Source organism: Mirounga angustirostris, unplaced genomic scaffold (assembly GCF_029215605.1).
Source record: "Mirounga angustirostris isolate CCGP_5_RB_7025 unplaced genomic scaffold, mMirAng1.0.hap1 SCAF_5, whole genome shotgun sequence".
NCBI lineage: Eukaryota > Metazoa > Chordata > Mammalia > Carnivora > Phocidae > Mirounga > Mirounga angustirostris.
This window is the reverse complement of record NW_026991713.1, coordinates 155,987,369-156,011,956: the sequence shown is the minus strand read 5'-3', so window position 1 is coordinate 156,011,956 and position 24,588 is coordinate 155,987,369. Positions and strand designations below refer to the sequence as shown.

General features: G+C 44.8%; 1 protein-coding gene across 1 annotated transcript in view; it reads left to right on the top strand.

Moving 5' to 3' along the window:
* Positions 1–10,571: 10,571 nt before the first annotated feature.
* LOC123840651 (acyl-coenzyme A synthetase ACSM5, mitochondrial-like) overlaps positions 10,572–24,588 on the top strand; it is a 120,486-nt gene continuing 106,469 nt past the window's right edge. Inside the window, 2 exon segments of the mRNA XM_064592736.1 lie at positions 10,572–10,837; positions 10,995–11,153. The gene's annotated coding sequence lies outside the window, so the exon portion shown is untranslated.

Below are 24,588 nucleotides of genomic sequence, written 5' to 3'. Positions count from 1 at the left end.
CGCCCAAGAAGGTCCCACAGAAGGACTAGGTAAATACTGTGTCTTTTCTCAGTTGTAACCATTTCTGGAATGCTGTTCCTGTCTGGGCAGCACCCTGTCCTGACCTGTGTCTATTGGGTATGTCCTGGGATCTGTGTGTGGTGTCATTGACCTTTCAATATGCCCAGTCTTCATTCGGAGCCTACAGACTTCTCTGTTTCCAAATCATCACCTTACGCGGGGCGTCCTGAAGCTCCACATGCTTAGAAATGAAGGAGAGCAGGACCCTGCCTTTGTGTGTGTGTGTGTGTGTGTGTGTGTGTGTAAACCCCTGGAGGAGAGCAATATCTCACTCCACACTGAAGTCGGCCAGTCCCGCTGACTCCTTGCAGTTTGCTTTCCCGCGGGAGCGGTAGTGGTGTTGGTTTTTGGGTCAGGAGACTAAGCTGGAAGAATGTCTGCGGTAATCCTCACAGGTGGAAACAGGAAAAACCATGCCCTACCTCACACTTTGTGCCACGTGCTTTGGGCAGCTGTGAGTGTTGGTGGACAAGGTGAGCTGCGACCTCACGTGCGTTCCATCTGTGTGGGTAAAGACGCGACCCGGAATCCCTCCAGTTGCTCCCTGGGTGAGATGAAGGTGAACTCTGCCAGGGACCAGCTGTGTGGTAGAAAACGCCCCCCGGCGCACAGCCGTGAAGAGGGAATCCCGGTGACTCCCTGCAGGGCCCACGGCTCACACACGTTTCAGTCATGCTCCCGTGATCGGGTTCTGATGCGGTTTGCTGGCTGTGCCGACTGATAGCGTCTCTCCTGATCCACCCTGGGAGGGTCACGCCTGCTCTCCAGACACATTGGTTTGCACCCGGGGATGCAGAATGGGCCCCTCAGTGGTTCTCGGCACCAAGCACTATGCATTTGCTCTGTGCCTGAGCTGAGGGGCATGGGAATGTTGGTGACGCAGATCCACAGAGCTGGGTCTCACGAACTCATCGGGATCGTGTTCTTCTCAGCACTTTTCCCGGTCCGCTGCAGGACTCCAGAAACTCCCGTCTCCTGAGCGGTGTCTGTGGCCATGGACAGCACTTGGGAGAGTAGAAGAAGACCCCTTTGTCAGGGAGGGAAGCGGAGCAGGGTCAGGCGGGGGCTGGTGGGCAGCAGTTGGACCCACGAGGGGCTGTGATTCCACGTGTGGACACTGGGCTTCTCCGGACTTCTCACCGTGCTGACCCCTGCTTCTTCGGGTTTCAGGTTGATGGGGGTTCTGCTTCTGTCTGTCATAGCAACATTCCTTTGGTTTCTGTTCTGCAGAACCCTGTGGATGCAAGAGGACCTGCTCCTGTACCTGGCCCACTGGGTCCACCGTACCCCATGAATCCCCCTTCATCACCATCCTGGAGCCCTGGGGCACATCTCCCTCCACCCACCCAGTGGTCTCTGCATCCTTACCCTGCACCCGAACCTACACCACAGGGTTTGATGATATGAATTGTATGATTTGACTTATAATCTGTATTGTCTTCTTTCTTATTGAGTTGGTGGGGCAAAGGCCAAGTTTGTGCTGAGGCCTTGACATTGGGAGGGGAAAACCGCCTGGGGGCGCTGTAACATCCTGAAGTTTCTCAGGACATACAGGTGTTGTGCTGGGCAATTTCCACACACTGAGCGGGGGGAGGTGCCGTTGTTGGGAAGGAAGTGTTTCTATCGCACAATGGCAGACATATATTTCTTACCGTCGTGCACGTCCAGAGTCCACAGTTGTTGTTCTGGGTGGGATGAAACACACCTCTCACTTTGCTTTCAGCGTGTTGAGTTTGAGCTCTCATTTCCTCAGTTATATAAACACCTGAAGCAGGGCCATGGTCCCTTGATTAATCATTAGGGCAGGGGTCTGTCCCTTGACCTCGGCAGTCAGTGGATACTTGTGGGAAACCCTCTTGTCCGGTAAGGGAGGTGAGAATGAGAAACAGTGGCAGATGCTGGAGGCAGGTGTAGACGGTTTGTTGGAATGTTGCTCAGTCACTTCCAGTGGGATGGTCTTCCGTCTTTTCTCTGACGTGGGTCAGATACAGACGCTGGGGCATCCTCCATAAGGAATAGCAGTCCTGCATGCAGGCCTCTCATGTTATGGGAGAGTGGATGTTGCTAAGGACATGATCACTTCCTTCAGGTTGCTCAGGAGACGCCTTTGAGGGACTTTGTCTTTCGCTCATGCTGAGGTGGTGGGCAGGTCCCTTTGTGGTGAAGGAGAGCCGCTCTTCTCCAAAAGCTGGGCACAGCAGGTATGCGCATGCACACTGTGCAGAGACGCTATTCTGTGCTCTGGGAGGGATGAGGAGGGAATTTCAGGGGTCTGAGAGCAGCGAGGGACACATTCATTAAACGACAGAGAGGTTGTGTTCCGTATAAGGGAAGCCCCAGCGATGGATCTGAAGGACCAGAGAGGGAGCCATGAGTCACTAGAAACAGGAGGCTGTGGATGAGCAGGATGCAGGTGCTCAGGGGAGTGGATGGGCCTCTCTCGGGTAGAGCGGAGGCCGTTCCTGCAGGCCAGCAGCTTGAGCAGTGAGTGTGAGGACACCGTGAGATCCACACCGAGCTGCTGCCTGTGTCTGTCACACAGCGTGGATGATGCAATTATTTGTATCAGAACGTCATGGTTGCCATAAAGCTGTTCGTTCATAATCTATAAGGATTGTTGTTTCCTCTGAATTTCTGAAGGTTCTGAACTGGGTGAAAGAATGTGGTGGAGACTTGGGAAATTGAACTCGGTTCCTTTGGGGATTCTTGTCTGCCTGAGTTTGTGGGCCCCAGTGAGAAAAAGTGAAGACGGGACCAAGATCAGCAGAGTGGCTGCCTTGGCCTTCAGCCCGAGTCAGACTCTTCGTGGGGCATTCAGGATTGACCAGGAGCCACCCTCGCTGGATCCCTGTCACTACGCCTCTGCATCTGAGTCACCGCCCTGCCTGCACTTTGCATCTCCCTGAACTTTGGTCACAGTATCCTGCGGGGATTTACCTGTGTTCCTGCCCAAATGCCAGCTCTCCGTGGGGCCTACTCAGAGCCTCAGCTCTGTTATCTGTGAAAGGGGAGCCTGTCGGATTCTGAGGTCATTAGAAGAATAGGAGTTGAAGTACATAAAGAATCTGCAGGGGCCCCTGGGTAGCTCAGTCGATTAAGCATCGGACTCTTGATTTCTGCTCAGGTCATGATCTCAGGGTTCTGTGATCGAGCCCCAAGTCAGGCTCGGCGTTGGGTGTGGAGCCTATCTAGGAATTTCTGTCCTCCCCACCCACCACCCACGCCCCCCACGCCGCCTTTCCAGCACAAATTTGCCCTTTTTCAGTCTCTATCTCAAGAAAAGAAAAAGAATATGCAAAATATCTGGGCTCTTGGCCACTCCCCCTTCTCACTGTTTCAATGAAAATGGCTCCATCAGATGATCATCAAAAGATGTTCATTTAAGTCCACAACATTACACTGAGAGTATAACACCTCAGCCCAGAGATTGGCATCCTCATTTCAAAAATAAGGCAAAGACCCCCCCCTTTTTTTTCTATTAAATTTTAGGTCCTAGCCAAGAATGAAGTAAAAGATCATTATGAGAACATGTATATTCAGAGATTCATATCTGAGATGTGAAGACAGTTATTTTCTATTACATACAGACTCACGGAAGCAGCCACACCCTCAGGTGTTCATTCAAGGCCTCAGATATACCAGAGGAAGCAAATGCATTCAGGAAAACATAAGGTCACAGTGTACTAACCCCAATCCGTCTGCCTTACAGGACAGTACATTTGCTATTTGAAGACCTCCCTGAGCAGTAACAACCAGGCTGTGTGTGCATATATTTAGAAAATTGTCAGATCAGCCTAATGTCCTGAATGTTGTCCCTGCCCATCCTGTCCCCTGTGCTCTGTCTCTCCTGGGATCCCCCAAATAAACCTTCCACGGTTCTGTCTCTGTGTCAGCGTCTGCCATCAGGACGCCCTACAGTCGCTCCCCTTCGAGTGCACGCTGTGAAGCCCGTACACACAGAAAACAAACCGGCAGCAATGGTGGTGACGGAGAATAGTAGCAAGAGTCCCCTTTGTGGTATCTTTACTGCAAGGGGCGTAAGAAATCCTTCTGGGGAGGCGGACACAACATGTATTTAAGTCTGTTGGTGGTTGTATGAACTCTGGTGCTAGATACTCTTGAGCACATGGCGCCTGCTAGTTTAAGGGGTGTGTGGTGATCAGCAGGACAGGTGTCTGTCCCCAGGCAGTGGTCTGTTGTGATGGTGAGGAATGAACGAAGCATCCCTAGTGGCCCTGGGAGACCGGTGAGGAGGCCCTGCATTAATCCAGATTTTGTGCACTGGTTTCACCTTACCAGCTGCCCCCCAACAGCAGATGGGCTCTGAGGGGGGCTGATGGTGACAGTTTTCTTGGTAAGACCCACGATGCCCCATAATCCGCCCCCAGTTTCCTTGTTGAGGGATGGGCAGGGCAGAGGCCAATGACAAGAGACCCATTCCTCCCTCACCACACAGCAGGAGTTGGGTGTATGCTTCTGTCACTTTTTAGTCCTTTACTCCAATCCATTCTGCACCACAACTCCTGGGTCTTGCAAAGCCCTCCTTCTTCCCGGGTTGTGGAAGCAGCCATCCTCCAGTAGCTTTGAGGTCGTGGCTGGGCCACCAAGGTGTCCAGGTCTGTCTGTCCACATGCTTCCCAGGAGTGGCTGGTAACTGCACTGCTGTAGTCAAGGTCAGCCTGAGCAGCCTTTGACAATGCGATTGCCATGCCCTGTGAGCAGGGTCTGGGCCGAATGATGGCAGGAGAGAGGGAGAGACAGGAGAGGTGGTTCCCTGTGGTCTTGGACAGGGCTGCACAGAGCAGAAGGCCTGAGGGCCTGCGGAGAGATAGGGAAAGAGACTGTCAGGGGGAGAGACACTGAGTGAGTGGTGGGAGGATTGGGCAAGTCCTAGAAAGCGAGAGGAACAAAGAGAGAGATACAGGGTAGAGAGAAGCAGAGACGAAGAGGAATTTCAAGGATGAAAAGAGGTTGCTGGTCTAGGTGTATGGAAGTGTCCTTTGGCATGTGACGTGGAGCACTGCACTAATTTCTCAATGTTTCAGATCCCAGGGGTCATGATATTGAATATACACAAGTGAGGAGAGGGTTGGTGCCCTGCTGTCATCACTGGCACCCCCCGTCCTGCACACACAGTGACTGCCTACTGCAGTTGCCGGCAGCTCTTTGCCTGAGGGTGTCCATTGGCTTCCTAATGGCTTCTTTGGCTGGGGCAGTGAGCTCTTCTGCCAGGTAATTCATGTCCACGAGAGCAGCACTCATTCCATGCAGGTCTTTTCATACATGGGCGGGATGACTCAGGGCTGTTCTGCACAGTCTTCTGGACGTTCCCAGTAGACGGAGAGTTGCCCACAGCCGTGACCTCTAAACTAATACCGTCTTGTGTGTTGGCTCGACTCCTTCACGTCTTAGCTCCTGTCATTGCTTCCCGAAGACCCTTCCAGAGAAACTACTTATACCACATCCTTGTCTTAGAGTCACTTTCTGAGGAACCCAACCACTCATAACTCCTGGTGCTGCCAAGAATCGTGGGTATTGTCCCTCTGTGCCCCAGGAGAGAATCTGCTTTTAAAAGACACACGTCCTTGGGAGATCTCAAAGCTGGGTCATGAGAATCAACTTACATTTTTCCCTTGTGTATGAAAACTTAAAAGCCACACATACAAGGTGGTGGACTGACATAGATCACAGTGAGATTATTCAACTTGTCACACAAAGTGGAATGCTCAGGCTGGAAGGAGACATTTGTTGTAGGATCATTATCAGTGGCACTATTATTGAGCTCAAATACCCTAGCCTTTGAAGGTTCTTCTTTGACTCCTGTTTTGTCCATAAGGGTACTTTGTGGTTATATGCCCACCCTAGATACATCCCCAGTCCTTATCTTTGTCTCCAGTCCTAGACTCACTGTCATCCAACCCCACCTCCCCTGTTCCCACTTTCTGTGTCACGTCCTCCTTTTCTGCTCCCCAAGGTTTCCCATGATCCATCTTGGCTCCAGACTCCCACCCTTCAGCTGTCAGAGGTTCCTTGGGTCCTCCATCTCTCCTGATCCCCTCTGATTAGTAGGAGGGGATGTGAGTATGACTGAAGGTCCTGCTCTGCCTTTACTTAAGTCCTGGGACTGCACGAGGGAATGGGCCCCAGTCTGGAGTCCTGGATTGCCTGGATATTGATCTATGGCAAAGAAGTAATTGATTTCAACACAATTACGTTGAACTCTAGGCTTTTGCCAGGCACTGGGAAGAGCACCAGCATATTTTGGGAGGGGTGGTGGTCGGGAGACACACCCAGTGCTTAGGCCTTGCCCTGAGAAATGGTCCAGTTATAAAGACAGTAGCTAAAAAAATGCGAGGCAAGGAAAGGTAAGGAATAGGATGTCAGGCTTATTGAGTGCTTTATGTCAGGTGTGCGTCAGTAATCATTCTGCTCTCAGGCGACAGTGCCCTACAGTAGAAAAATCTCATTGTCACCCCCATTTTGGAGATGAGCATGCTGAGGCTCAGAGAAAGGCACACAGCTAGAGAGTGAGGGAGCTAAGGTTCCAACCAACGGAGAGCCTTCCCTTCTACCCAAGACTCTATGAGCTTTTATAGAGCTACATGCCACTTGATTCTTTCTGGTGAAGGGAGCAAAGGGGTATTTAAATCCTCATAGAACTCAAAATATTCTTCGTGGAGAAGAGAAAACAGAATAAAAGGCCTACCCCGGGAAGAATAGATTCAGAGGGCCTGTCTTGGGGGAAGACTCAGCATTGACCTCAGGCCAGTGGCTTCTTACTCCACCTCTGATGAGGTTATTTACCAAACAGAACCTTTATCGGACCCATCAGGTTGTTCCCCAAACTTACTGGACTCTGATGTAGACTGAGAGATTTTTTTATCAAGCAGATGTGAATCCTTTCTCAGGCTCTGGGTTTCCGTGCCTGAACTTCTGAGGACCGAGAATGAGGACCTCTTCATGTGAAAAGGATGCAGGAACCAGCTTGAAAGGGTCACCACTGTCCTAATCAAGACAACCTGCAGATCAAAATGAATCATGGCAGGAATAGTTTCCAATACTGAATGATAATCCATGAGTCTAGAGTACTCCTTAAGAAAAGCTTTGAAAATCGAGATTGAGAGAAGGGAAAGATCTTTACAAAAGATTGTTCAGAATTAAAGATACAAGTAGACATTGGAAAGAAGAAATCACCTTTAAAAAAACATAACAATTCAGCCACCAGTTATCAGTAGATGGTCTTTAGGTGAAATGATGTTAGGGCACAAGATATGGACTGTGGGAACCACGGTGAACTTAACACCACTTACTTACAGTGAAACTAGACTTTTTCCATGTGGCTCATGAGGCAGGATCAAAGTGAAGGGCATAATATCAGATAGTAACAGATTTTAAAAGGAGAAGAAAAAATAGAGAAGTCTGGACAAATAGAACACACATCATGAGATGATAAATGTAAAGTCAAGGAGAAAAAGTCCCATTGAATGCGAATGGACAAAAAGATCCAGATAAAAATCCACAACTTTCTAAACCAACCAACCGACCAACAAGGGCAAGCTTTTGCGGCGCCTGGGTGGCTCAGTTAGTTAAGCGTCTGCCTTCAGCTCAGGTCATGATCCCAGGGACCTGGGATTGAGCCCCACATCCAGCTCCCTGCTCAGCGGGAGTCTGCTTCTCCCTCTCCCTCTGCCCCTCCCACCACTCATGCTTTTTCTCTCTCTGCTCTAACTTTCAAATAAATAAATAAAATCTTTAAAAAAAACTGCAGGAAAAATAAAATCCTTGAGTGGCAAATTTTCACAGCCCTCTCTCAGCAGCCCCCAAATTAGTAAGGATACAGAAGATTGGACAATTAAAACATCTGAATGTAGAGGTAGATACATAATCATATAAAGTACATAGCATATAGAAGGAGATACAAAATAAAGACATAAAATACATGTATAATAATTATACATTTAGATATTAGATAAGATAAAATAGAAGTTAAAAAATAAAACTATTCGGGGCGCCTGGGTGGCTCAGTTGGTTAAGCGACTGCCTTCGGCTCAGGTCATGATCCTGGAGTCCCGGGATCGAGTCCCGCATCGGGCTCCCTGCTCGGCAGGGAGTCTGCTTCTCCCTCTGACCCTCCTCCCTCTCATGCTCTCTGTCTCTCATTCTCTCTGTCTCAAATAAATGAATAAAATCTTAAAAAAAAATAAAAAATAAAAAAAATAAAACTATTCTACTTTTGTTTAAAATGAATATATAGATACAGATACAGAAATATGTATATATATTAATACATACAGTTATACACAGAAATCTATAGGTTATTTTACCAAGAAGATAAAGGAAAGTCATTATTTTTAAGGACACATCATATGTTTATAAAATTTAACCATCAATTGGACATAAAGCAAGTCTCAATATATTTCAGAAGAGTGAAACCCCCAAAGGATGTTCTTTGATCACAGTTGCAAATGTGCTGGATCATTGAAGAAATGATAACTAGCGTTGCCACATATGTTTGGTAATTGAATAGCCTTTTGAACAAAACTACAGAAGGAAATCTGAAAGGAAAAATCAGCGTGAACTGGATGAAAATGATACTGAATAAATGGCAGTAAAATAGACCTCTTCTGTCTTGGGAATTTGCCTTTCGATAGAAAGATTTATGGTGTTCAAATCATCTCATATTAAGGGAGAAGGTGTTACACGTTAAACATCCCTAGAAATGCCCCTTATCTCTGTCACCTTATTAGGTGTTAGTGTGGGGTTTAAATTATGCACATAAATGGAAAAATGCCAAGCTGAATCTCATGCTTGATCTGTGTGGGATCTCCATGACCATTTTAATTCATAAAGTTCATAATCTTCTCTCTCAAGGGACTTCTGGACAACACCCAGGGAGTGTGGCACCACCAGGAACCTGAGAGAGGGTGAGGAAGAATCAGAGGGAGATAGGGGTCGAGAGAAGAAGGGACAATGAGGAATTCCAAGGAGGAAAGGGGGAGGTGGTCCAGGTATGTGGAGGCCGTGGGCCAGGGAGCCCTCCTATACCAGAGGGGCCTTGCTCAATTTCCAAAACCAGGCCCCAGATCCTGCAGCCTGGAACTGGCACAGATGCATTGCTGATCTCGACCCAAAGTATTCGAAAATAAGGTCCGTGTTCTCCCTCTGGAGCTAGCAATGTGCAGCAGGATGGGGGGTTGCTATCCTCATGTCCACTGTGGATCCTGATGCAGGATGGTAGGTGGACAGTTTCCAACCCCAAGCATTCGGGGCGCCTGGGTGGCTCAGTCTTTAAGCGTCTGCCTTTGGCTCTGGTCATGATCCCAGAGTCCTGGGATTAAACCCGGCATTGGGCTCCCGGCTCAGCTTCTCCCTCTCCCACTCCCCTGCCTGTGTTCCCTCTCTTACTGTCTCTCATTCAGAGTGAGAGAGGGAACAAGTCAAAAAAAAATCTTAAACAAAACCAAAAAACAAACCCCAAGCATTCTCTTACATCGAAGCAGAAACGTCATATTCACCAAGCTTTTTCTAGTTGTGACCGGATGGCAATTAGTATTTGAAGGTAAAATGGGTTCCTTCCCAGACTGATGGAAACGATTTCATCCATCTTCCATGTCTAAATCACTTTTCATTGAAAACATTATCTCAGGAGACATGCAGTAATTCATAAGGCATGTGTAGCTCCCTCTAGGTTTGCATTTGGACCCTGTCACCTATGTGTCCCCAAACACTTGATTGGCAAAGTGGAAACTGCGCTGTCACAATCAAGATCATGGTGCTAGATGATGTCTTACATAAATGGAATTTCAATATCCTGACCTGACCGGAAATTATTCTGTTCTTAAGAGGGAGAAGATTGAAAGCAAAATTCAGATAGTGTACTGGGTGTCAGTGTTTTATGTACTAGGAACCTTTTGGTGGGTAAACCCAAGCACGTGAGTTTGCATTATGTCAATTTGCAGTCTGTATTTTGGAGGGGAGTGGTGGCAGCCCTAGCAGTTCCCTAGTGACATTGACAAAATCGGTTTCATTCTTCAGTGACACAGAAGGGAGAAGGTACAGATGTCTTTGTGTCTGAGGCACCGTCACAAAGCTCTGTCTCAGTCTGGAGAACAGGCTTGGCAGGACCCAAGCACCCTCAGTGCCTGCAGCTGAGCAGCCATGGCTTGGAGAATTGTAGGGATTCCCAGGGCAGCCGGCAGGGGGCGCGCGCGCACCCCCGACGGGGGTTGGCGGGGACGCGCGCGCACCTCCGGCGGGGGGGGGTCGGGGGCGCGCGCGCACCTCCGGCGGGGGGGGTCGGGGGCGCGCGCGCACCTCCGGCGGGGGGGGGTCGGGGGCGCGCGCGCACCTCCGACGGGGGGGGCGGGGGCGCGCGCGCACCTCCGACGGGGGGGGCGGGGGCGCGCGCGCACCTCCGACGGGGGGGGGCGGGGGCGCGCGCGCACCTCCGACGGGGGGGGGCGGGGGCGCGCGCGCACCTCCGACGGGGGGGGGGGGGCGGTTTCCCTGAGGGCGCAGCAACTGCCTGCTGTAGGAAGACTTCATGGCCTTCTCTGACCCAGGGCACCGCAGGGCAGGAGAGGTTTCTGCTGCCCCCCGAGGACCCACTACCCTCCGAGAGCCAGGGCTGCGTTTACCAGCAAGTTCTGCCGCCGCCCTGGGAGAACCTGGGGCCTTTGCAGCAACTTGGTGCCTCCTGAGGAGCGACGGAGAAGCAGCCTTGTTGGCTGAGTGCTGAGCAGGGGGCTCTGGGCGGCTTCCCAGGCCCTGCTGGTAGGTGAGCAGCACAGTCGCTTGCATTTGGGGCGCTGTTGCCCTGGTTTGGTCCTTATTTTCCCTGAGGGTATTTGAACAAGAGGTATTTGACTCGGGCATCCGTGGATGGAGGGGTCCCGCGACGCCACGTCAGAGATGCTGTGGTGGTTTTGTTACAGATGCAGGCTTGTTTCTGGGGAGAAATCCTGACTCCAATTAAGAGGAAGGGGAGCAGCATTTAGATGGGAGGTGAAGACGCTAACTGCTGCCTCTCAGGACCTTCTAGAAGAATGAGCTGGGATCCCACTTTCTGATTTCTGCTGGAACCAGAGCCCCAGGTAAAAACCAAGTACCGTCCAGTTTGTAACCTTAAAGGTAGAAACTCTCAGGGAATTATCAGCCCAGGTCGGGTTTCTTTGGAAGGAAAGAGACTTGAATGCAGGACAGAGAAGCTGTGATTCAACCGTAGGCACATTGGGGAATATCAGAGAGGCTCCCTGTTTTCAGGAGGAAAGGGGGCAATTTGGAAGGCTGTTAAGAACCGAAGGTCCATTGGTGGCATCTGGGAGTTCCAAGTGTTGTAGCTTCTCGTGGGTGAGCCCTGTTGGAGGAGGTGAGGGGGGGATATAGAGATGAGAATAGAGTTCTGCTAGCTGGAGTAGTGGAGTATCCATGTGCGAGGTCAAGTCCATGTCTTCCTGTTGGGTCCCCACTTTATTTGGAGGGGTAGGGTGTGGGGGCTCCCCCTGCCCAAACCTCCTGCCTGTGTTTTGTGACATTTCCCATTAGGAGTTTTCAAAATTACCCTTTTAAAAAAATTTTATTACGTTAGTCGCCATGCAGTACGTTTTTGATGTAGTGTTCCATGATTCATTGTATTTGTGTAACACCCTCACTCCTTCTGATCAAGATTTGCTTTGATGAGCAAAATAAATCAGAGAAAGATAAATACTGTATGATTTTACTCATCTGTGGAGTTTATGAAGAAAGAAAAACAAATGAGCCAAGAGAAGAAAAAAGAGTCAAACCAAGAAACACTCTTAAGTAGAGAGAACAACCTGTTGTTACCGAGGGGAGGTGTTTGGGGGAATGGGTTGAATAGGTGATAGGGATTAGGATGAGCACCAGGTGTTGCCTGGAAGTGTTGAAGCGCTAGATTGTACACCTGAAATGAGTATCATAGTGTATGTGGACTAATTGTAAATAAGAACTTTAAAAAAGTTTCCTTGGGAGAATTTCTTTTTCTCTTTAGGATTTTATTTATTTGTGTGTATGTATGAGAGAGAGACAGAGAGGCAGAGAGGCAGAGGGAGAAACAGGCCCCCGCTGAGCAAGGATCCCAATGTGGGACTCAATCCCAGGACCCTGGGACCATGACCTGAGCCAAAGGCCGACGCTTAATCGACTGAGCCACCCAGGTGTCCCTGGAAGGCTTCCTGATCAACAGTCAAGTTCTTTGTATTTCGTGGTTTTGTGTTTCAGTGCCAGCAAAGCTTTTTCAGATTGGCATGTCTCATGTTGGAGGGAATGTGCATGGCAGTTGTAAACTACTCAAGTGACACCTGAGGAACAGGGAGGGTTAGATGGGAGAAACTCTCACGAACTTCCCATGTGAAGTCTGTATCTGCTCAAGACTGAGACCAGTGAGCCAGCATCACTTCATTGGAGACAGTGTTTCTACAAAGGACTGAGAGACAGCAAGTACAGAATCAAAAACAAGATGACAATTCCAAACCATATGCTGGTTTTAATCCAGGACCCTAGGTCTGAAAGGAGCCAACTGAAAATATTTATTGGCACTTGTTTGGACTGAAGGCAAACCCGGAGTCCTGTATGTCTCCTGGAAGTGTCCTCCCCCAGTTGGTAGGAACAAAACAGACAAATACTGCAGGAATGCACTGAATGAAATCACTGAGCACATTAGGGAACATAGAGTACACTGAAGAACATGAAGCAATAGTTAAAGAACTTGTTCCAAGAATAGCAATACTTCTGGGACGTTTCAAAACAGTATTGTTCTTTCAAAAGAACTGTTTAGAACTATATGGGTTATCAGTAGTGGTCTGTTATGTTGTAAATTCAGAAACCATGCATTTGGATTAGAATCAGGATTCAGTTAGTAGTTGAGGTAAAAGAAAGACTTTTGAATTCTGAACCTTCTAAACCTCTAGAAATGCTCACAAGATCAAAAGGAGGCGATTTTAGGGAAGATCATAATCCAAAGAGGTTTCCTCCTTTTCAAGAGACTGGGATATGCAGAAAATGGCATGTTCTTTGCACCAAAGAGGTAGAAGGAGCAACAGTGAGAAAAGGAATGCAGGCCTGGTCTGGACATGTGGGGCAAGCTGTCTCCCCCGGATGTTTTCTATTTCAATTTGGGAAGTATTTACCTTCTTGTCACCAGCTGGTGTACAAGTCCAGTCAGGGTTTGGTGCCTTCTTTAAATGTGTCCCATGGACCCAAGAGTCCATCCCCTGGGATTTGGCAGCACAAGGTTTGGTTAGCAGTATGTGATAAGGGCCTCTCAAGGGAGGTTGAAGAGAATCTCTGTGGAGGTGTCTTTTCCAATAGAGAGACTCTCCAGGTTGCAAGGTGTGATGGTCAAGGTAAGTGTCCCCTGGGAGTGGCCTGTGAAAAGATTGCTCTGCTACAACATGGTTAGTTTTAATAGAAGCAACTAGATGTTTGCATTATTGAAATATACCCCCTTGCCCCACCTGTAGGTCAAAAGGGGCAGTGGTCGAATGCATGGATGTCCAGTGACTGTCTCCAAGGGTGAGAGTCTGAGTTCCAAAGGGTGTGGACTTGAGATTTTGAAGAAGTAACAGCAATGCCTTTGTCCCAGGTAGTTGGAAAATTTGCACATTTTGCTCATTGAGTCCCCAGTATTGCCATTATTGCATTGGACCATCTGTGAAGATAGGGGTTAGTAATGTACAATGAAAGTGTTGTAAAACTGGCCAAACATCACAAACGGGGTGAGGGCCCTGCACGGTAGAATGGGTTTTCTGGTCACTGTGTAGTTCAAGAGGGCTTCCCTGGGAGGGATAATTTTTTCTAACAGGATTTTAGCTACACACGAGTCATTGGCCTTTCTCCAAGGGAAAGCTTTGGTCCAGTGAGGAAACATAGGCACATTGACTAACACTTATTTCCATGAGATGAGGAAGTGGCATGAAATCCACTTGCCAAATCTCAAAGGGTTCATTGGGCAGTTTAAATGCCCAGGGGAGGTATGGATTTCTTTCCCAGGATTGTATTTTGGACCAATGGGACGAGCAAGGTAGGCACTTTTTGCAGCCTTCTTAATATTTCCCCACCAATATTGGTTCATGAACACTATCAGTTTGTTATTAGACTAATGGTTTAATGTTTGTACTATTGTTAGGCATGGGAATTTTAGAATTTTGGGGAGGACCAGATTGTTACTTGATCCAAGGCAGAATTCTCTCTTTTTATCAGTCATTAGATTCCCAACATTGTTTCTCCTTCTCTGGGCCCAGTTGTTGGGCATGTCTGATCAATTTTTCCAAACTGTCAATTGGTAGGACATCCCTTCAGAACATGACAGAGGCCTGACTCTCAAGCTCCTTTTGAGCAGATTTTTTGGCAGAAATGTCAGCAAGGCTGTTTCCTCTGGCCTCCAGAGAGTCAAGTGCAGAATACCCCTGGGACCTTAATAATAGCTAGATCTGCAGGCAAAAGTATGGCATCTGATGAATTTTGGACATAGGAGCCATTTTTTAAATTTTTAAAAATTTTTAAATTTTATTATGTTATGTTACTCACCATACAGTACATCATTAGTTTCTTTTTTCTTTAGAGATTTTATTTATTTATTTGACAGAGAGACCCGCAGCAAGAGCGGGAACACAAGCAGGGGGAGTGGGAGAGGGAGAAGCAGGCTTCCCGCCGAGCAGGGAGCCCGACGTGGGGGCTCGATCCCAGGACCCTGGGATCATGACCTGAGCCGAAGGCAGACACTTAACGACTGAGCCACCCAGGTGTCCCTGTACTGTGGAGTTTTATGGGTTTTATATTCTGGTTTTTCATGACCTATCTCATTTTTCCATCAAAACCAAACTATCCTGTCTCCTTGTGCCTCAGGGCGCTACTGAAAATCTAGTAAGTGATTTCCAGTATAGAGGAAGGACTGGATCCATGATCCATTCTTCCCACAGTTTTGATCTTTGAGATAATACCTTAACTCAAAAGTGCTCTAATGGCAAGCAGGTATTATAGGCCATAGCATGTAGGTGGAAGGACTGCAAATTGACGACTTTTCGTTTCATCATCAGCACACCACCCTATGCGCAGTCTCACTCAGCTAGGTGTCTAACTCTTGATTTAATTTTGGCTCAGGTCATGTTCTCATAGTTGTTGGATTGAGCCCTGCGTCAGTGTCAGGCTCCACATGCAGCAGGGAGTCTGCTTGAGAGTCTGTCTCTTCCTCTGCCTTCCCCACTTCCTCCCCTCCCCCGCCTCGATCTCATGCACTCTCTCTCTGTAATAAATAAATAAATCTTTAAAAAAATGAGTCAGAAAAAGATAACCATTCAGATTTTAAAATGGAAAAAGGACAGTAAACAGGAGAAAAACTTCAATCTTACTAGTAATCAAAGGACAAATAAAATTACTCACTTTTTTTTTTTAAGATTATTCACTTTTCACATTGGCAAAGACTTAAAACCTGATACTATCCAATGTTACTTGCTCCTTTACTGTCTGTAAGGGTTTTTGTAAGTTTCATGTTATTTCTTCCATAAATGTTTGATAGGATTTACCAGTAAAACCACTTGGGTCTGGGGCTTTCTTTCTGGTAAGGTTGTTATTAATTATTTCAGTTATTAAAATAGATACCGGATCATTCAGATTTTTGTTTTATTTTGTGTGGTAGGTTATATTTTTTGAGGCATCTTTCCATTTCATCTACATTGTTGAATTTGTTGACCTAAAACTGTTCATAGTATTTTCTTGTTATCTTTTTTTTTTAAAGATTTATTTATGTATTTTAGAGAGAGAATGTGAGAGACTGGTAGAGGGGGAGAGGGGGAGGGAGAGCGAGAATCTCAAGCAGGTTCCCCACTGAGTGAAGAGCCCAACATGGGGCTCAATCCCACGACCCTGAGATCATGACCTAAGCCAAAACTGGCTAAGGCCAACACTTAATCAACTGAGCCACCCAGGCACCTCTATCTTTTTAATATGTGTAAGATCTGTAGCGATAACTCCTTTTTTATTTCTGATATTGGCACACAAAAATGTTATGTTAAAGGATGATCATCCAAGTGTTTTGTAAAGTAAAAAATTGAAAAAAAAAAAAAAAACCAAACCTCCAACAATAAGGGATTAGTAAAGTAAAAAACTTTATCATCTTGACAGAATGAACTACTACATGTCCCTTAAAATTATATGAGAACTATTATGAAATAATACTGCAGGCTTACCAGGATGACTAAAGTTTAAAAGATTCATAGTAACAAGTGTTGTTGAGGGTATGGAGCAAATCTAACTTTTTTAAAAAAAGTTTTTCTTTAAATTCCAGTTAACATACAGTATAATATTCGTTTCAGGTGTAGGGTTTAGTGATTCAGCAAACCAAACAACATGCAGTGCCCGTCACAACAAATGTGCTTCTTAATCCCCATCACCTGTTTCACCCATGTCCCCACCCACCTTCCCTCTGGCAACCATCAGTGTGTTCTCTATAGTTCTAAGTCTCTTTCTTGGTTTGCCTCTCTCTTTTTCCTTATGCTCATTTGTTTTGTTTCTCAAATTCCGCATATGATTGAAATCATCTGATATTTGTCTTTCTCTGACTGACTTATTTCGCTTAGCATAATTATGCAAATGGAACTTTTATTCAGCTTCCACTGTGGTAGGAGTATAAATTGGGAATTAGAAAACTGTGGTAATATCTTAATCAAACTTAAAATATGCATACCTTATGATTCAGCATCTCCCCTCCTAGATCTATATTAATCATCAGTCTTTGCATATATTCAGCAACAGACATGTAGAATAATATTCAAAGCACCTTTATTCATGTTATCCCAGATTGGAATCAATCCCATTCTCTCACCAAAAGTAGAGTGGATAAGTAAATTTTAGGTGTATTCATACAATGAGATTCTACATATCAATGAAGAAGAATGAACTATTGATACAGATACAATGACATGGATAAATCTCACAGGCATTATTTTGAGAGAAAGAAGTCAGACACCAAAGAGTACAGATGGGATGATTCCATTTGTATAAGGGAGCAGGCAAATCTGCTCCCTTAATCTATGGGTTTAGAAGTCAGAATAATAGTTACTGATGGAAAGAGAGGCTAAAGGTAAACCTTGAGACCAGTTAAAGGTAAAGAAAGGAAGTGCTTCATTCAGAGTTAACTCCAGTAGGGAGTGCTCAGAGGAGAGACTTCCTGAGCAAACTTTAGTTGAGTTTTTTAAGTTGTGTCAAAACACTGGGAAAGCAGGTTTGTGATTTAGAGAGTGGGATGTTCAAATTGCTTGTCATATTTAACATTCCTGTGACTTTTGTGGTTGGCCAGGTCTGAATTGGGATGGCCCATGGAATCTGCTTGCAGGCATCTGCCACTCAGAATTTAGTGCTCTTAGGATTTAATGGACTTTTCCCAATTCCTGAAACTGCTTTTAGGTACAGAAATTTACTTCTAAGTTCATAAAAGGAGGAGTTCAGTTTTCACAGAGGCATGAGGACATGAGGGAGCCTATTAGTGTGCTGGGAATATCTTATGTCCTAATCTAAATGTGATTACAGGTGCATAAACATGTAAACATTCATTGGGCTGTTCATGTAAGATTTGTGTACTTACTGAATGTATGTTTTACTTAATTAAAAATTTTAAAATGGTATTATGTAAGTATGCATTATTGCACAGAAAAACATTTCTCTTATATTGCTGAATGAAAAAGACAACTTATGCTAGAACATTTCTCCTTGAACTCACTTCTACTAAAAAAGTGTTTCTATATACGAAGAAAGAAGACTAGAAGAATATACACCAAAATATGAGATGGTGAATGACTCTTATTTTTTATTTTTGTTTATTTGCATTTTCTAAACTTTCTATAATGCTTATGTATCTGAGGTGGTCCAGAGCCCTCCCCAGACCACCACAGCCCCACGCTCAATAGCAGTAACCACAAGCATTTACCACCTCTGACCCCAGCACACCTGGGACATCATCAGCTCTACCAGTCCACCAGAGGGAACCATCTTCATCCATGATCCCTCTGTCCCCTGTGAGGTAAGCCATGTGGACTCTCGCTGAAGCATATTCCTCCCAGCTCACCTGAGAGAAGAACAAATTCGGAAACCTAAATTTACATAACTTCCACAATCATTTATTTTTATTTTTATTTTTTATTCTTATGTTAATCCCCATACATTACATCATTAGTTTTAGATGAAGTGTTCCATGATTCATTGTTTGTGCACAACACCCAGTGCTCCATGCAGAATGTGCCCTCCTCAATACCCACCACCAGGCTAACCCATCCTCCCACCCCCCTCCCCTCCAGAACCCTCAGTTTGTTTTTCAGAGTCTATCGTCTCTCATGGTTCGTCTACCCCTCCGATTTCCCCCGCTTCATTCTTCCCCTCCCGCTACCTTCTTCTTTTTTTTTTTCTTAACATATATTGCATTATTTGTTTCAGAGGTACAGATCTGAGATTCAACAGTCTTGCACAATTCACAGCGCTTACCAGAGCACATACGCTCCCCAGTGTCTATCACCCAGTCACCCCATCCCTCCCACCCCACCCCCCACTCCAGCAACCCTCAGTTTGTTTCCTGCAATTAAGAATTCCTCATATCAGTGAGATCATATGATACATGTCTTTCTCTGTTTGACTTATTTCACTCAACATAATACCCTCCAGTTCCATCCACATCGTTGCAAATGACAAGATCTCATTCCTTTTGATGGCTGCATAATATTCCATTGTATATATATACCACATCTTCTTTATCCATTCATCTGTCGATGGACATCTTGGCTCTTTCCACAGTTTGGCTATTGTGGACATTGCTGCTATAAACATCGGGGTGCACGTACCCCTTCGGATCCCTACTTTTGTATCTTTGGGGTAAATACCCAGTAGTGCAATTGCTGGATCATATGGTAGCTCTATTTTCAACTTTTTGAGGAACCTCCATACAGTTTTCCAGAGTGGCTGCACCAGCTTGCATTCCCACCAACAGTGTAGGAGGGTTCCCCTTTCTCCGCATCCCCGCCAACATCTGTCGTTTCCTGACTTGTTAATTTTAGACATTCTGACTGGTGTGAGGTGGTATCTCATTGAGGTTTTGATTTGGATTTCCCTTATGCTGAGTGATATTGAGCACTTTTTCACGTGTCTGTTGGCCATTTGGATGTCTTCTTTGGAAAAATGTCTGTTCATGTCTTCTGCCCATTTCTTGATTGGATTCTTTGTTCTTTGGGTGTTGAGTTTGATGAGTTCTTTATAGATTTTGGATACTAGCCCTTTATCTGATATGTCATTTGCAAATATCTTCTCCCATTCTGTTTGTTGTCTTTTGGTTTTGTTGACTGTTTCCTTTGCTTTGCAAAAGCTTTTTATCTTGATGAAGTCCCCATAGTTCATTTTTGCCCTTGCTTCCCTTTCCTTTGGCGATGTTTCTAGGAAGAAGTTGCTTCGGCTGAGGTCAAAGAGGTTGCTGCCTGTGTTCTCCTTTAGGATTTTGATGGACTCTTGTCTCACATTGAGGTCTTTCAACCATTTGGAGTCTATTTTTGTGTGTGGTGTAAGGAAATGGTCCAGTTTCATTCTTCTGCATGTGTCTATCCAATTTTCCCAACACCATTTGTTGAAGAGACTGTCTTTGTTCCATTGGACATTCTTTCCTGCTTTGTCGAAGATTAGTTGACCATAGAGTTGAGGGTCCATTTCTGGGCTCTCTATTCTGTTCCATTGATCTATGTGTCTGTTTTTGTGCCAGTACCATGCTGTCTTGATGATGACAGCTTTGTAATAGAGCTTGAAGTCCGGAATTGTGATGCTGCCGGCTTTGCTTTTCTTTTTCAATATTCCTCTGGCTATGCGGGGTCTTTTCTGGTTCCATACAAATTTTAGGATGATTTGTTCCATTTCTTTGAAAAAAGTGGATGGTATTTTGATGGGGATTGCATTGAATGTGTAGATTGCTCTAGGTAGTATTGACATCTTCACAATATTTGTTCTTCCAATCCATGAGCATGGAACATTTTTCCATTTCTTTGTGTCTTCCTCAATTTCTTTCATGAGTATTTTATAGTTTTCTGAGTACAGATCCTTTGTCTCTTTGGTTAGATTTATTCCTAGGTATCTTATGGTTTTGGGTGCAATTGTAAATGGGATCGACTCCTTAATTTCTCTTTCTTCTGTGTTGTTGTTGGTGTATAGGAATGCCACTGACTTCTGTGCATTGATTTTATGTCCTGCCACTTTACTGAATTCCTGTATGAGTTCTAGCAGTTTTGGGGTGAAGTCTTTTGGGTTTTCCACATAAAATATCATATCATCTGCAAAGAGTGAGAGTTTGACTTCTTCTTTGCCAATTTGGATGCCTTTGATTTCTTTTTGTTGTCTGATTGCTGTGGCTAGGACTTCCAATACTATGTTGAATAGCAGTGGTGATAGTGGACATCCCTGCCGCGTTCCTGACCTTAGGGGGAAAGCTCTCAGTTTTTCCCCATTGAGAATGATATTTGCTGTAGGTTTTTCATAGATGGCTTTTATGATACTGAGGTATGTACCCTCTATGCCTATACTCTGAAGAGTTTTGATCAAGAAAGGATGCTGTACTTTGTCAAAAGCTTTTTCTGCATCTATTGAGAGGATCATATGATTCTTGTTCTTTCTTTTGTTAATGTATTGTATCCCATTAATTGATTTGCGGATGTTGAACCAACCTTGCAGCCCAGGGATAAATCTCACTTGGTCGTGGTGAATAATCCTTTTAATGTACTGTTGGATCCTATTGGCTAGTATTTTGGTGAGAATTTTTGCATCCATGTTCATCAGGGATATTGGTCTGTAATTCTCCTTTTTGATGGGGTCTTTGTCTGGTTTTGGGATCAAGGTAATGCTGGCCTAATAAAATGAGTTTGGAAGTTTTCCTTCCGTTTCTATTTTTTGGAACAGTTTCAGAAGAATAGGTATTAATTCTTCTTGAAATGTTTGGTAGAATTCCCCTGGGAAGCCATCTGGCCCTGGGCTTTTGTTTTTTGGGAGATTTTTGATGACTGCTTCAATTTCCTTAGTGGTTATAGGTCTGTTCAGGTTTTCTATTTCATCCTGGCTCAGTTTTGGTAGTTGATACATCTCTAGGAATGCATCCATTACTTCCAGGTTATCTAATTTGCTGCCATAGAGTTGCTCATAATATGTTCTTATAACTGTTTGTATTTCTTTGGTGTTGGTTGTGATCTCTCTTCTTTCATTCATGATTTTGTTGATTTGGGTCATTTCTCTTCTCTTTTTGATAAGTCTGGCCAGGGGTTTATCAATCTTGTTAATTCTTTCAAAGAACCAGCTCCTACTTTCGTTGATCTGTTCTACTGTTCTTTTAGTTTCTATTTCATTGATTTCTGCTCTGATCTTTATGATATCTCTTCTCCTGCTGGGTTTAGGCTTTATTTGCTGTTCTTTCTCCAGCTCCTTTAGGTGTAGGGTTAGGTTGTTTATTTGAGACCTTTCTTGTTTCTTGAGAAAGGCTTGTATTGCTATAAACTTTCCTCTTAGGACTGCCTTTGCTGTATCCCAAAGATTTTGAATAGTTGTGTTTTCATTTTCATTGGTTTCCATGTATTTTTTTAATTCTTCTTTAATTTCCTGGTTGACCCATTCATTCTTCAGTAGGATGCTCTTTAGCCTCCATGTATTTGAGTTCTTTCCGACTTTCCTCTTGGGATTGAGTTCTAGTTTCAAAGCATTGTGGTCTGAAAATAGGCAGGGAATAATCCCAATCTTTTGGTACCGGTTGAGACCTGATTTATGACCTAGGAAGTGATCTATTCTGGAGAATGTTCCATGGGCACTAGAGAAGAATGTGTATTCCGTTGCTTTGGGGTGGAATGTTCTGAATATGTCTGTGAAGTCCATTTGGTCCAGTGTGTCATTTAAAGTCTTTATTTCCTTGTTGATCTTTTGCTTAGATGATCTGTCCATTTCAGTGAGGGGGATGTTAAAGTCCCCCACTATTATTGTATTGTTGTCGATGTGTTTCTTTCCTTTTGTTATTAATTGCCTTATATAACTGGCTGCTCCCATGTTAGGGGCATAGATATTTACAATTGTTAGATCTTCTTGTTGGATAGATCCTTTAAGTAGGATATAGTGTCCTTCCTCATCTCTTTTTACAGTCTTTGGTTTAAAATCTAATTTGTCTGATATAAGGATTGCCACCCCAGCTTTCTTTTGGTGTCCATTAGCATGGTAAATGGTTTTCCACCCCCTCACTTTCAATCTGGGGGTGTCTTTGGTTCTAAAACGAGTCTCTTGCAGACAGCATATCGATGGGTCTTGTTTTTTAATCCAGTCTGTTAGCCTGTGTCTTTTGATTGGGGCATTGAGCCCATTTACATTCAGGGTAACTATTGAAAGATAGGAATTTAGTGCCATTGTGTTGCCTGTAAGGTGACTGTTACCGTATATTGTCTGTGTTCCTTTCTGGTCTATGTTGCTTTGTTCTGGTCTAGGCTCTCTCTTTGCTTAGAGGACCCCTTTCAAGATTTCCTGTAGGGCTGGTTTTGTGTTTGCAAATTCCTTTAGTTTTTGTTTGTCCTGGAAACTTTTTATCTCTCCTTCAATTTTCAATGACAGCCTAGCTGGATAGAGTATTCTTGGCTGCATATTTTTCTCATTTAGTGCTCTGAATATATCCTGCCAGTCCTTTCTGGCCTGCTAGGTCTCTGTGGATAGGTCTGTTGCCAATCTAATGTTTCTACCCTTGTAGGTTACATATCTCTTCTCCCGAGCTGCTTTCAGGATTTTCTCTTTGTCTATGAGACTCGTAAGTTTTACTATTAGATGTCGGGGAGTTGACCTATTTTTATTGACTTTGAGAGGGGTTCTCTGTGCTTCCTGGATTTTCATGCCTGTTTCTTTCCCCAAATTAGGGAAGTTCTCTGCTATAATTTGCTCCATTATACCTTCTGCTCCCCTCTCTCTTTCTTCTTCTTCTGGGATCCCAATTATTCTAATGTTGTTTCGTCTTATGGTATCGCTTATCTTGCGAATTTTGCCCTCGTGATCCAGTAGTTGTTTATCTCTCTTTTTCTCAGCTTCTTTATTTTCCATCATTTCATCTTCTATATTACTTCCACAATCATTTAATGGCATGAGCTGAGCCCTGTGCTAGCCCTGAAGGGAGATAGAGAAAAATAACACAAAATCTGCACTCTCCAGGTGCTTCCCAGAGAGAAAACCCACATAGATCTTTGTTGGTGACTTCTGTTAGCACCAGGTCTTTTTTTTTTTTTTTCCTTCCCATCTGGAAACAGGAATAAGGAATGTACTTTACCCAGAGGTTTTTTCCTGAGGCTGAAATGATGCAATGCAATTATAGCATTTAGCATAGGGCCAGTGGCCGTGTGTGCAAGGGATGCTGGCTTCTATTTTCTTAGGCTCATCATCCATCAAACACAATCACTGCTCTTAAATTGTGCCTTTAATTTCCACACTGTACATGGCTTTCTATCAGAAGGTGACTTTGGATTTATGTTCTTACACCAGAAACACAACAGAGTGATTAGTACAAATACCCCTTAGCACAGACAACCTCATTTTGCTTGATCATTCTGTAGAGTATCCACAGATTTTTTTTTAAAAAGATTTTAGGGGCGCCTGGGTGGCTCAGTCGTTAGGCGTCTGCCTTCGGTTCAGGTCATGATCCCAGGGTCCTGGAATCAGCCCCACATCGGGCTCCCAGCTCCATGGGAAGCCTGCTTCTCCCTCTCCCACTCCTCCTGCTTGTGTGCTCTCTCTCTCTGTCAAATAAATAAATAAAATCTTAAAAAAAAAGATTTTACTTATTTGAGAGAGAGAGAGAAAGAGAAAGAACACAGGGAGAGAGCACAGAGGGAGTTGGAGAAGCCGACTCCCCACTGAGCAGAGAGCCCGGCATGGGGCTTGATCTCAGGACCCTGGGATCATGACCTGAGCTGAAGGGAGACGTCCAACCGACTGAGCCACCCAGTGCCCCAAATATCCACAGATTCTAACAGCACTTGCCTGCTATTGAAACCACAAGACCAGTTAGTCTAGGTTCTTGTATCTAAAAAAAATCTGCTTATTAAAGTTCTAATGAATTTTGGTAAAACTGTGTAAGCAACTCCTTCTCAAGTAGCATAATAATCCAAATAGGTGTATGAGATGCTGGAATCTCTTATTTGGAATCTCTATATTATGGGGGAGAAAGATTTTTTTGGTATCAGTGTGTCTGAGTTATCTTGTCAAAGTTTGAAAATATTAAGCATTATCCCTTCAAGAAATTTTGTAATATTAGAACTTTTAAAAAACAAGAAACAGAATCTTAATTATAGAGAACAAACAAATGTTTGCAGCTTAGTGCTCCAGCCACAGAAAAGGGAGCTCATATATGAGCAAGGGCACTTATGGTGTTCATTGTTTGCTATCTCCCTCAAACATGTGTTGACTCAACACGTTGATACAACGTTTTAAAATTAACTGAACATCAGCCTGTGTTTCATAAATACAAACTGGGTGTCATACACTAAT